We start from the raw sequence: 14202 nt of genomic DNA, 5'->3' as shown, positions 1-14202 counted from the left end.
AACAGTGCAGCTCTGCAATGGCAAACCTGATGACTGCATGCAAGCCCAGCAGAAAATGTACAGAACAACACATATATAAAATAGATTTATCTTGCATTTCCCTTTGAATATGAAGTTAAGGCATAAAATGTAATCATGAGCACAATGACAATGGTTATCTTTTTTTAAACACTATTGTCATTAACTGGCAGCATAGACACCTAATTACCCATACTTAAGTCTCTATAACAGATTCATTTTTTTGTGTTTTGCATGGCTGATTCAACAAATAGAAATGTCTGCAAGGTATTTGGCCAGTCAAAGTCCTTTCAGGCTGCCAATGATTTAATGGAAGGACTCCTGTGGCCAGAGGACATAGTCTCTGTTTCACAGCCTGAAGTCCAAGCTGTGGACTCCTTTATATTTCTTCCACTCTCTCACCATTACATTTGTGTTAGTTCAGCTCCAGTGAAGTCTGTTTTGATGCAAATGTTAGTGCTGACTGTCCATCATGACTCTTGCTCATAGAGAGCCAAGTCATAACATCCAAGAGCCAAAGAGATGAAAATCACAGTCCCCTGTTCTACCTGGCCTGGGCTGCTTTCCCCTGCCCAAATATCCTTGTGATCACTGCAGCAGTGCGGAATCTGAGAAAGCAAAAATGTACATCTCAGCCATTGCCATTCTATAATCAACTAAAGCCATTCCTGCAGGACAGTGCAGGTGAGGACAATTTTGGTGGACATTATGGTTTTGATTGGTTCTTTTTCAAAAGGCAAAAATGTTCTTTAACAAGTTATATTCCACAGTTTCTTTTCAAGATATATTAAAAAAAATATATATACTATATGCACACAAAATAGGGGCAGAGGTAGGTATGCAAGGGAGGGGGATGGAGAGTATTAAAACCAAAGGATTGACTTTCATAGCCCTAACTCCAGACTCAGTCCTAAGCTGGACATACATTCCTCTCAAAAATTTTTCTTCACCTATTTTTAAGCTGCATCAAGCAGGTGCATGTCAGCATAAACCATTGCTGGAGTTTGAATTCATAAATATCAAAAGTTACTGAATCTGCAGACCTCAAGAAATTAGATTACACTCTATTTATACTCATGGCCAGATTCTAACCTCTATTTTAATAGCTTCAAATTACAGTAGTTTTGCTTGCACAAGTAATTTCTCTGTTTACATCAGTTTATGTGAGGTCAGACTGCATAGGAGAGAGAAAGAATGAATGGATCAGTGTAAATTTATACTATGGTTGCAAGATATTGAAGCAGAATGCGAAAAGTCCCAAATTGAACATGTTCCAAACAGACTTTATTTATTTAAAATACTTTTGACAAGAGAAGGAATCATAAAATGTCAGCAAAACAAAATTTTCCTGCATAAAAACTGTCCTGTCAGATAGGCATTTATAATTTCATTTTTGCTCTATGATGCATTAGCCCATACTTACTTAAATTGCCACCTGAGAATTATTAAGATTCCAGGATTAAGCTAGCAAACTTTTAGTTACCAGAAAACCCATACAAGTACTGTCCATTTAAACACATATATTAAGCATACAAAGTTTCAAGTATATGACATATAGGCCAGTAATTTTATATCAACCTATTTAGCTCATCAAGCCTAAAAAATGTTTTCTAAAAGATTTTGTTTACAATAAAATGAGTTGGTCTTCCATGTGGTTTTCTCAGAAGAGCTAAAGGCAGAGATGCTTCAGGAAACAAAAACACCACCTTGCTCCCTAGAGAAAAATACCAGTTTTCTCATGGTCTATTCTGGGATGAAGGCATCTAAAGGCAAGAGGAGCATGGTTAAATTGGCTTTTCTTTCCCTGATTGTTGCTTTCTGAGCATTTATAAATACAAAAATTGGAAAATAGAAATAATCTGAGAGCTTGCACAGCACCCAGCTGAATTATGAGCACTTCAGCACATACTTGTTCATTTTTGTTGTTCTGTGGGAACCAGCCTCAGGAGAGGATTAGCATTCACAGTGGGATTCCTGCAGCCACTGGGCTCTCCACTGTTACAATACAGGAATTATTTCTGCTCATGATAAAAATTATAGTAGCCCCTAAAGAAAAGGATAGTTGTAAACTCTGCTGCCAAAAGCTGATGGAAATGAAGTCCCTATTTCTTCCAGAGATGCTCTGCATGATGTGCCAGCTGTGCAGCAACATTCCCAATATGTCCCAGCAGCCACACTGCTGGTTTACATGTCAAAATCTCTTAAATGCTTAAAAAAATGAACAAACCTTCACTTTTAAGATAATCCCTACTTTGTAACACTATCCTGCAATGATACTGTGCTGTGAGTGTAATGCAAAATGATATTCCTTGTTCATAAAGTCTTAAATATGTGCAGGATGTGTTTCAAAGCTGTTGTCTCTAATCAGCCCCATAAAGCCTGGCAATATTCTCTTCAGTAAAGACTGATGTGATTACTATTCTGATGAAATTCTGGCTCCATCTACCACTGAAAGGGCCTGAGAAATACACAGCAGTGTTAGATCAATTTGCCAGCCTGGGTGGTGAGGCCCTGGAACAAGTTGCCCAGAGAAGCTGTGTTTGCCCCATCCCTGGATGTGTTCAAGGACAAGATTTGGAGAAACTTGGTAACCTCATAACACATCCCAAGGCAAATTTTTCCAGATGGATAAGGGTCCCCAAGCTCCATCAATCAGTGCTCAAATTTGGATATCACATAAAAGAACAGAACATTTTCACTTTGCATAAACAATTAGTTTAATGGTATATTCTTCTTCCCTTATTCACATGAAGGAATTTTAATGAGACCTTCAACATTTAAAATAAAGAAGTACTACACTTCTAGCTAATTACAGCAGACAATTAGTCCAATTAGCTATCTAATAGAGAAAATTATACTTTACTCAAATGCAATGCCTCAATTAAAAAATTAAATCTTGCAATTGATGATGAAAATAAGACAAAAGAAATGGTTGAAATAATGACCTGCATACAGCTTCTCTTAAGCTGTCCTCATATTACATGTTTTCTTTACTGTCCCTTATTAGACAATGAACTTATAACCAGCCATCAAAAAAAAGCTTTTTATAGGCTTTGAACTCTTCTTACTGTACCATCATTTATCTAATCAAAGCAGCTGAGTCTTTTTTAAGAGAAGGTGTTTTTGACTTAATATCAGACCTAACTCCAAGGAGTTCTGCATACCAACTGGATGGAGTACATCTCCTTTTCTTTAAGTAGTGTAATTTCCTTTAATATGTGACAGATTCACATTTCATTAATTTGGATATGCTTATTTTTTGGTATTTACTATGCAAATTACTAATTACTTCTTATTTATATTGTATTATGTAAGAAAAATCCCTTTCAGTTAAAAACATTTCTAAAATGATTAATGCTATGCAAGGTAATATTAACTGCATTAGTCATTAGAAATAGTTGGAGAAAAATCACGTGTTAATTCTCTGTTACTTTAAACTGAAAATCATACTTTCTAAAATGAGCAATCTAAACATAATCACATTCTCTGTCAAGCAAAATATGTTCATATTAATTTTGAAAACATTACACTTTTAAAATAAAAGAAAATATCATAGTATTTATTTTAGTATTCCCAACCTGCTCTCAAATATTCATCATTTCCATCATAAATGTGTATGAAACATTGGTCAGAGCTGGTGTCCTTTGGTAAAAGAACATTCTAAACTGAGTTCCTATTTCTCCACAAGAGAGTGTGAAAAAGATGACTGCAGTGAAACAAAAGCTCTCAGCTGCACAAGAGACCAAGCCAAGTTATTGCTCTCACAAAAAACTCTGGGCCAGTGCAGCCCAAAAGTAGGACTGGAAAACTAAAGCTGCTGTTTCTAACCAGAAGTGTTCTGCACTGATATCAAAGCCACATCCCTGTCTCTGAAAAATGTATTCTGCTGGATGTTCAGTGTTAGGGAGATCTTGAAAAGAGAGTACAGAATATTTTAATTGAATACTAAACCCTTTTTTTCACCTGATCACTTCTGAAAATGTACTAAAGAGGAAGGTGGTGTCAGCCAAGTTGATTGTATTGGGACAAAAATGTTAATGAATATTGGAAGATGAGAAGCTAATAATGATACAACTTCTTACAAAGTCAAGCCTGAGATTTTACACCTTCTCTATGTCAGCCTGGTACTATATTTGTCACTGACTTGTAAGAAATCTAGTCTGAAAGGGAACTTAATCTTCAACAAAAGTTCTTGCAAATTACTATTAATAACAACACCTTTCTTCCCTAATGAGCCTACCCAAAATTAGCTCTAAATACATCACGGACTTGAATATTCAAACATGATGAGATAGATGTTCCCTAAGTTAATTCTAATCACATAAAATATTAACTCCCTTATTTAAAAGGAAACTCCTGGATTATTTTTTGAAGAAAACACCAATTTTTCGGTGTTATTAGTGACTTTTTCATCTTGCATGAAAGCAAGAGGTTTTTCTGCATGTTATTTACTATATAAAATGAAAAAGCCTGGAGGCAAAATTTTCAGACTCAAGACAAATTTTTAATTTGATTTAACTCAATCAGATTTTTAGCTTTAAACTGGGTCCAGTATTGTTTAACTTATCCATCAGTGAGTTGGGTGAGGGGGCAGATGCCTCTTCAGCAAATGTGCTGATGGGAGGAGTGGCTGGTACCCCAGAGGGCTGTGCAGCCCTTCAGAGTACCTTAACAGGCTGGGGAGATGGGCAGAGAGGAAGCATCTGAAATTCAACAGACACTTAATTTTTTTGATAAAAAGGAGAATGCAGAAGGGCAAAAGCAATTCTTCATTACTCCCTTAGCAGTGTATTGGACACAGAAGAAACTGCAGTTACTGAAGACCCATTTTCAAAATAAGAATTACTCTTCAAAATTGATTTCAGTGTCTTTGGAAGTATGAGAAAGCCACACACACACACACAAATCAACCAAAGAAATACTCAATTCCAAGGAGAGAATTATATGAAAAAGAAGCAACTTTCTGAGAGCAAACAAAAAGGAACAGCTAAAAAGATAAAAACACTTATTCGTGATAGAAAGACTATTAAAAGACACTATTATTGTGAAACTTATGGTAGGTGTATAAAAAATTTCAAGACTGCATTCAAGGAAGGGGAAAAAAATATGTTGCTTTTATACTGTGAATAAAAGACCCTATTAGAAGTAAAAAGCCTTTAGCACGAAGCTGTAGTTATCACTTAATTAAAGAGGGGAAAGAATGCTAAGGATATAAGGATATATTTAAAACAATAAAACAGTATTCTGAGGCTTAGCAGGCTGTGTACATATAAAAATGAACACCACCACCATTCAAAAGAAAAACAAACTAAACACCAAACCAGCTCTAGTTCTGGAATGTAAAGGAACTCACCAAAGACACCGTGGTGTCCATAGATCCCTGGCATTAAACATGGGGCTGCAGTTTGTGCTGGCTGATGCCACAGAAAGAGAGGCTACAGTATGGGAGCCTTCTGCCAAGCAGAACATTTTCTAGCACAGTTTGTCTACAGGCTCCTTCCTGTGATTTTACCCATGTCCATGTATTCCTGCCAGATCTTTGCTATCACCAAAATAAAATATTAACCTAGTGTTGTCTATTGAAAGCCATTTAAAAGTTATCACCTTGATGATCTCACTCCAAGAACTCAATTCTCCCATGGAGTAGGGCAGGACACCAGTGAGTCCACCAGGTCCATTCCTTTGTTGAGCATTTTCAAACCCTACTAAACAGCTTTGGCACAGCTCTTGTGATCAGGAGATCAGCTCAAAACCTGGTGGCCCCACTCCCTGTTTGCAGTGGCTTCCCCAGGCTCCTCACAGGGTTAGACTGATGTCCTTTAACCAGCTGACCCATCCAGCCCAGCACCTCTGGCCCTCCAGCAGCTGCTTTGTGCACTTAAAGATGAAATCATGTCCATAAACACAACAGAAGTCAGGCTTACAAACCATATCAGCTTCATTGCTTCTTCTTGGAGGTTTTCAGTCATCCTCATTTATTTATTTACATTTTAGTGCCTTAAAAAGATGAAATTTTCCAAAGAAAATCAGAATATTTATAAAATCCTTTTTTTTTGGTCTTTTTATTTCAGCTAAATTGTGGATCTGCCTACTAAAATGGACATATTTAGAAAATATAAATGTAGCAGATGCTTAAAAATATGCCCTACTTCTACAGTCAACTCTTCTTTACACATTTTTATTAGCTAGTAACACACAGAGCCTCCATGCAGTTTTTGAGGTAGAAAAGATTGTGTTTCTTTGAAAAGCAAACACAGCCTTGTAACAAGGAAGTACATTTTCAAACAGAGCCTGTGTGTACATCACGATGGGCTCCATTCAGGAAATATTTGAAGAAAGATTTTTATACCCAGTTCTCACAGACCTTTGATTACATGGTGATGAAATCTAATTTATTACATTATTCACTGGAGAGAAGTTCTGGTACTTTTGGCAGGTTTCTCAGCATGCAAACAAACAAATGACTGCCTACATTGCCCAGCACAGAATTTGCTGTTCTTTGTTTTTGCCATAAATGTCTACCCTTTATAGCTGCTCTGGGCCAGAGATTTAAATAAAATAAGAAAGAAGGCGGAAGTCAGTGGAACAAGGGAAGGAAGAGCCATAACTACAGGAGCAAAATATTTGTGATTAATGAAGGCTTCTGGTAACACAAAGCTCACAGTAGTAATTATGTAGCATCAAATATAGTTCCAAAAATAATAGCAATGTACTATCACTGTTAAAATGCACTCCAAAGACTTACTTGTAATACTGCAGAGGCTTAGGCAGAACACACAGAAAACAGGAAGATCTCAAGATTAATTACTGAGATTTACATCTTCTCCTTAATTCAGTGTATAGGAGAGACATAGCAAATCTGAGTTTTTTAGCAAAGTATAGGTAAGCTATTGATTAAATCCAGGTTTATGCAAACTCTCTGAAAAATACAGCAACTCAGCTTACCTTAAAAACATACTACAATCTCTGCTTTTCACCAAATATTAGCATAATGACTCCAGTTTTTATTAAAAAAAAAACCAAAACAAAACAAAAACATAATTACAGTGGTAGTTTTTCTCCTGCCATAAAATAATGATACAAATATGGGAAGAAGATGCTGCTGGTAGGTGCAATCCAGGATGCCTGCCTTATTTGCCAAGTTGCACAAGTAATCATATTTTATAGAATAATGTAAGAATATCCACAAGAGAGGTCCAGAGCAAGGGTGAGACAGAAGATTTCTAGCGGGATTTAGAAGATGGTGGTAATGAATAAGATCAAAGAGGGTGCTAATTGTAAAGCTGGATATAAGAACATGTGAGAAAATTCTGCAGGAAGCTAAACTTACTGAGCTCTGTTGTTTGTGGAACAGGATATTGCATATTACATTATAGCCTTCCATTTTCCTCATGCACAGGGATTTTTCATGGAGTATTGAGCAAATCTGAGGGTGTACCTACAAAGTCCATCAGCATCTGAAAGCCCAGAACTCCTCAGCTGGATTCATGGAACTCCTGGCATCCACAGGAGGACTGTTGACTTCCTGAGGGCCACTGGGAGCACCTGCTACTAGAAACATCAAAGAAAGGAAAAACTTAGACAAAATAAGCTACCAGAAAGAAATTCTGGGATTTTGGGATCTCCTCAGATCACTCAGCTTTTGAAAGATAAGAATGTGAAGTGTGAATCTTTTTGAAACCACACACAAACAGTGCTAAACCTTCTTATGGAAAACATCTGATTCTAATAGCCTTTGCTGTCTAGGATGAAGATGCAATCTCTTCTATTAATTTTGACAAGTTCAGCTTAATTGTTTTCATTATTCTGTCACTAGCATTGTTAATTTTAAATAGGTACATCAATTGGAAGTGGCAGCAGCACATTAGTTAAAGGTTAGTTGTTCAAGCAGCATGGTGTATTGAAAAGAAAGATATATTAATTTCATTAAACTAGAAAGGTACCTTTCCTTCTAAATAATCTATGAGTACAGCAGGACCCATCTAGCATTTCAATTGGCAGGATTTTGATGGCTGAAAGTGTAACTTGAAATTTCTCCTCTTAATTGCATCTTCATTACTATCTTATCTCCCCCTCATTTGGTCATTAGATTTCCATGTATTTTGTATGAGCCACTTCCTGGGTTGTGCCTTCAGCTTGTGCTTCACTGACTCTTGTGACTTTTGTCTTATTGTAAATGGTTGACATGGAGCAGGATATAACTTATTTAATAAAACCCCACAAATTCTCCAACGCAACAGCTACAGAAATTTGCCATAAATACATCACATATGATTTGAAGTCATTAAAAACACAGTTCAGAACAAAATGTGATAATGCCTTTAGATGTGTTAAATTAGCATTTAATTTAAATTTAACAAGGCTGTTGCATAGAATTGAATATCATTCAACTGTGAGAGAAGCACATCTGTGAGCTTGATAAAGATACATTTACTATAATTCAAGCCCAGTTAATTTATTTTCATGTCAACATCTTCATTATTTTTCTCTTTGTCTGTTAAATCTGTTGTCCCTCAGTATTTCCAATATCAGTTTAGTCCAAACACTTATGTGCATTGGTTGTTTGAGGCTTGCACAGTGGCTGGTTATATGTATACACCACCTGAGAGACCAGAGTGTGCAAAACTCACTGTACCTCAGGGAAAATACAGCAGCCTCTTAGGAGACTGAGCACAAACCCTATTCCATCTGGTTGGTAGAAAACATTTTATAAGCTCCAAACACTTTTTCTTTTTAAAAAAACACTGAAAAATGACAGAGATTTTTTTAAAATTATATTTATTTTTTTTTTTATTTGACAGTATTTCCTTTGCTCTAAATTTTTTTTTTTAATTATCAGGCATTAATATATCAAATTATATATATATATAATATATAATTTCAATATATCAATATAATATACCAAATATATTAATATATGTAATTAACTTAAAATTTTATGATTTTGCTTTAAATAGTACATCCTCATCTAGTTTTTTTTTTTTAATCAATTTCTGTTTTCATATTGACAACATTTTTAGGAACTACAGCACAATAATATACAGAGTGAAACTTGTCATAATAAACAGGAAAAGTCTTTACAAAACGTGTGAGGAAAGAGTCAATACCAAGAGGCAATTATGCATAAAACATCTTTTGAAAGTAATAGAGTAATTTTGTCTCCTGCTATGCCACATTATGACATTAATTGATCATTAGAATGAGATAGAAGACATGGAATAATTTTTTAAAAAGCAAAATTTCCATTAAAATTCCTATTCCCTTGAAATGTGAAATTCAAGTTTCAACTTACTATGGCATTTACTGCTTTATTTCTCTGTTTATCAAGCTAGCAAGCAACTTAAGGTTGAGACCCTTTCTGTGCAGTGGTCACACATTCTCTAAAGCTGGTCCTTATGCTGCTTACACTACAAGAATCAGACAGAAAGCCTGGGAGCAGATGGGATCATTCATTGGCTTTTGTTAGATTGAGACCCAAAAATTGCTGAGAAAAACCTACTGCCAAACCCTGAACTCATGTAAATGCAACTGCATTAAATGACAATAAAAGACATCCCTTCTAATTAAGCCTAATTAAGTACCTTTTTAGCAATGAGAGGGTATTGAATTAACTGAGAGTAGCTGACCTATAAAATCTAATTCAGACCTAACTAAGATCTATCTTGCCTCAGGCTCTCTTTCTTTTTTTGCCACATGTCATAAATGATCCATTGATAAAAACAGAACTTGCCATAAATAGCGCAGCCATTGGGATTTGCAGAGTGTGACACTTAAATATCTCACCCACTTGAGACACATAAATTATTACCCAAACTTCTGTGGTCAAATTTGACAGCATTCAGTGCCACAAAGAAACATGACCACGGAGGTGCTCGTGCCACACTTCATCCACAAGTGGCTGGAGCCCCCAGGGCCACACTTCTTTCCCAGCACAGCTGGTCCCATGCCCCCCACCCACATTCTGACATTCCCCTCCAGTCAATCAGCCAGGCTGGCAAGAAGGGGAGAGCTCAAAGCTGTCAGATTCTGCCCTGCCACAAGGAATTTGCAGCCAGATTATGACCACTCTATGTCATCTAAGTGATCGTATTAGAAAATCTGACCAAAGAGAATGAGGCAATTAAGGGCTCAGTTAAATCTGATTAAGGGCATGGGAAAATTCTCATGCATAGGGAGACTGCAAAAAAAGACTTGTTTACCTGGAGGCAGACCTAGAATAGGTCTTTCTCCCTAGAATAGGGAGAAACTTGAATAAAGAATGAAAATGCCAGCAGAGCCAAAGCAACAGGATCAGGAAACTTTTCCAACATTCACGCGGAAGAATGAGGATTGGGAGGTGGAACTCAAAGTGATATATATAAAAATAAAATCACAGGGAGAAATAACAGGAAAGGATGAGTACAAATAGATCCTACAGAAACTTTGACAATTTTGCCTAGTTCTTTGTTGGATATCATTACTTTAAGGAGGAAAAAGTAGAATTTTTAATTTGAAGAGGTTATGTATAGTTTTTTAGTATTTTTTTATACTTTTCCTAAATTCTAGAACTCTATCAGTTAAATATATTTATTTCAAGTCTCCCTCACCTGTCTTTTTTGCAGTCTAGGAAATCAGAATTCTAAGTGTTGAACGGGAGCTGCTTCTTTGGGACCTCATGTCTGACGAGAAGTTTTGAAAATATTTATCTACTCTAGCTAGACATTATGTGGGGCATATGAATGAGTCCCATCTTTGAAATATTTGTCCTCTATATATGCTTTTGAGATCAAGTTACATGCTTGTGAAGTGAAACATTCTTATTATTCTGGATTTACAAGTTGGGAGCTGAAGTATGAGGATAGTGTACAATGTCCATGTATACGAGGTTCATGTATAAAGATATATGAATCCCCAGGAAAGACTCATTTCATGGAATCATAGAATGGTTTGGGTTAGAAGGGACCTTAAAGACCACCCAGTTCCAGGCTCCCTACTGTGATTTAATACGGCACTTCAGTCAGTGACAGAAATTCTGGATTTACTGGGTACTAACCCAATCACCATCTTTATCTTCTCTTCAGCTGCATATCACAGGTTCTGGGGAGCAGATTGATCCAGAACTACCCTACAAGCATCTTCTGTGGATGATTCGACTTCTTTATGAGCTTTCCATAGTAAGACAAGCAAATTTCCGGTGACAGGTGGATTTCCATATTCTCCATTAACAGAATATACAAAGAAATTAATTAACCCTGAATAACTTCAGAAAAGGAAACATAACCAAATCTAGAGGCATAAGTGGGTAGCTGCAGAAATAACAGAAGGTGATAAAATAAGCTATTTGCTTTTAAGAGCATTATCCTTAGCAATTAAAACATCTCTGTGAAGAACACAACCTCAGGAAATGCCTAGCAATTGTTTCCAGCCACTCCAACAGCCATTCTTAATGTTTATACTTTAATTGGTTTCTATAAACCTCTTTACCAGCTCATAACTCCATAATTCTGCTACATTCCACCAATTAAATGTAACAGCACTAATACAAATTTCTGTCATTTCTTTTATTTATTACAATCATTTTTTCTGTAAATCCAGTCTGGTGAGTGAGAATTTGTCACCTTCTACTGCACTTTGGCTTTGAATTTATCCAACTTCCTCATAAAGTCTCCTTTGTAAATGCTGCCAGCTGGAATTGCCACCTCATGGCCTTTTTACCATTAGTTCCATGCTATTATATGAAAAGAATTTAATGGCAGCTCTGTCATTGACTTCAGCAGTATTGGAATAAAGCTACTTACAAGGTAAGTGAAAAAAGAATTAGTTCACATTTGGTGTCATGAAAAGCCCCATCTTGACGAGACAAATTGGCATAGTTTTATACATAAATGCCTTCTTTACTTGGATAACAACCTTTTAGAGGATATTAAAATTTTATTGCACTTTTAAAAACAACTTCTACTGAGATTCATTCCAGCTGATACTTATTGTTTGATAGTGCTTAGTACTACCAGAAAACAATACAAACATTTTTCAGTTTATTTATTCACCTGGAATTCAGTAAGGCTTTTACCTTTAAAATTAGCTTCTGTCATGTGAATAAAGAGAAAGAAAAGATATCTGTGTGAAATATCCCTGATCTAAGCAGGATCATCACTGCTGTTGCATTTCTATGCTATATTTATTGTAGTATTATTCAAGGCAATGGGTGCTGAATGCACTTAAATTACATGCAGTGGGGAACTTTTGGCCCCAGATTTCTTACAGTCTCATTCCCTTACGTGAACTGCCAATTAAAAAAAAACTAAGAAAAACACAGTGCTTGACCTCACAAAAAAAAAAATAAAAAAATTGCAGAGCAGGAATGCACACAATCTCCTGTTAAACACCTAACAAAGCAATCCACTCTGGGGATCATAGAATCATAGAATGGCCTGGAATGGAAAGGATCTTAAAAATCATCTTGTTCCACCCCCTGCCATGAACAGGAACACATTCAACTATCCCAGATTGCTCCAAGCCCTGTCCAACCTGGCCTTGGACACTTCCAGGGATGGGACAGCCACAGCTGCTCTGGGTACCCTGTGCCAGGGCCTTCCACACTCACAGGGGAAGAATTCCTTCACAGTGTCTGACCTAAGCCTATTATCTTCCAGTGTGAACCCATTCGCCCTTCTCCTGTCATTACCTGTCCTTACAAATTGTCTCTCTCCATCTCTCTTGCAAGATCCCACCAAGGTACTGGAAGGCACAATTAGGTCCCCCAAAAACCTTCCCTTTTCCAGGCTGAACTCTCCCAGTTTGTTTGGAAGGAAGCCAATCCATCTTTGAATGCTTTTATGTAGTTCCATAGCTCTGCTGCATTTCCTGTTACAGCCTGGAAGCACAGCCAGAACCTGCCTGTGCTACGTGCAGGGCAAAGGACCAAGTCACCCAACTTGGTGCCACCAACTTCTGCTGAAGAAACAAGAGAAAATGAAAAAACTAAGGAAATGGTGTGACTGTATAAAGAATAAAAAGAGAAGGATGGAAGAAAGAGGTGCCATCACAACAGTTTAATAGATGTTTGATAATACAGGGATGGCATTAGGCCAAGTTTCTAAATATTTTCTGTTATGTGTGACATGGGATTTTGGACAGTGTCTTCCTAAGAACCCAGCTCAGTTTCTTCTGCTGAAGACACAGAAGTTGAGGACTTGTACCCACAGAAAAGGCACTGTTAAAAAGACATGGAATATGCAGTCAAATGTCCAACTGTAAACAAATTATCACTATGAAGTTTTCTGAAAATTCCAGCAATCATTGTTAGCATATCACTGTCTGCAATCAGAGCTATGCAATCAAAGGAATGCAGCTCTCCCTATCTTCTTTTAAAAGCAGAAAACAAGCTTGATCTTCCCAAAACCATCCTGATTTTAAATTGCAAATGTATATCTGATGGTCTGGTTTTGTATTTTGAAGAGTTACAATTAATTTATATTTCATAACTGCTTTTTCAGCCTTTTGTATACAATAAATTTTTAAAGAAAAAATAAAGCTATTAAATAAGTTTTTGATTCATTAAAACTGTGCTTATAGCTATTTCAGTGATTAACAGGCCTTGAGGGAAGTTTCTTTAAATAGTTTACTAAAACCCAAAAATTCTTGCAGCAATATGAAACTCAAATTCTTTTTGTAGTTGATATATTGTAAAATATTCACCAGATTTTTGAAGATATAACTATAGGAAGGAAGTTATGTGTTTCAAGCACATAAGGAAAGATAATTTCTCCTAATTAAGTTTTGCATCCTTTACACTTATAAAAATATAAATATAAATAAAAAGATGCTTTTTATCCCCATATAAGGTACATTAGGTCCCCTATTCCTCCTTTTTTTGCAGAATGCAGGATCACTGGATTAGACTTTGCAGACTTTGTAGACAGACAGGAAAAAGTGGACAGTGTTTGAAATACCTACTTAGATTTCCACAGTTGCTATTACAGGTTTAACCAGATTTCTTCAAACTGACCTTTGTATAACAGACGTTGGAACCACTTACAGAACAGTACTTTACTAAGAGAATTTTTGTTCTATTTATATCCACCCACACAGCATGGAAATTGCTCATTTAATTTCCCCACAGCTTTGGAACACCAGGTTTCACAGGGCTTTGGAACATCAGGGCACAGAGTCCAGTACTCAGTCAACAGGAAGAGTTAAGGAGCA

This window comes from Lonchura striata, chromosome 14 (genome assembly GCF_046129695.1).
Source record: "Lonchura striata isolate bLonStr1 chromosome 14, bLonStr1.mat, whole genome shotgun sequence".
NCBI lineage: Eukaryota > Metazoa > Chordata > Aves > Passeriformes > Estrildidae > Lonchura > Lonchura striata.
This window is presented reverse-complemented; position numbering follows the sequence as displayed.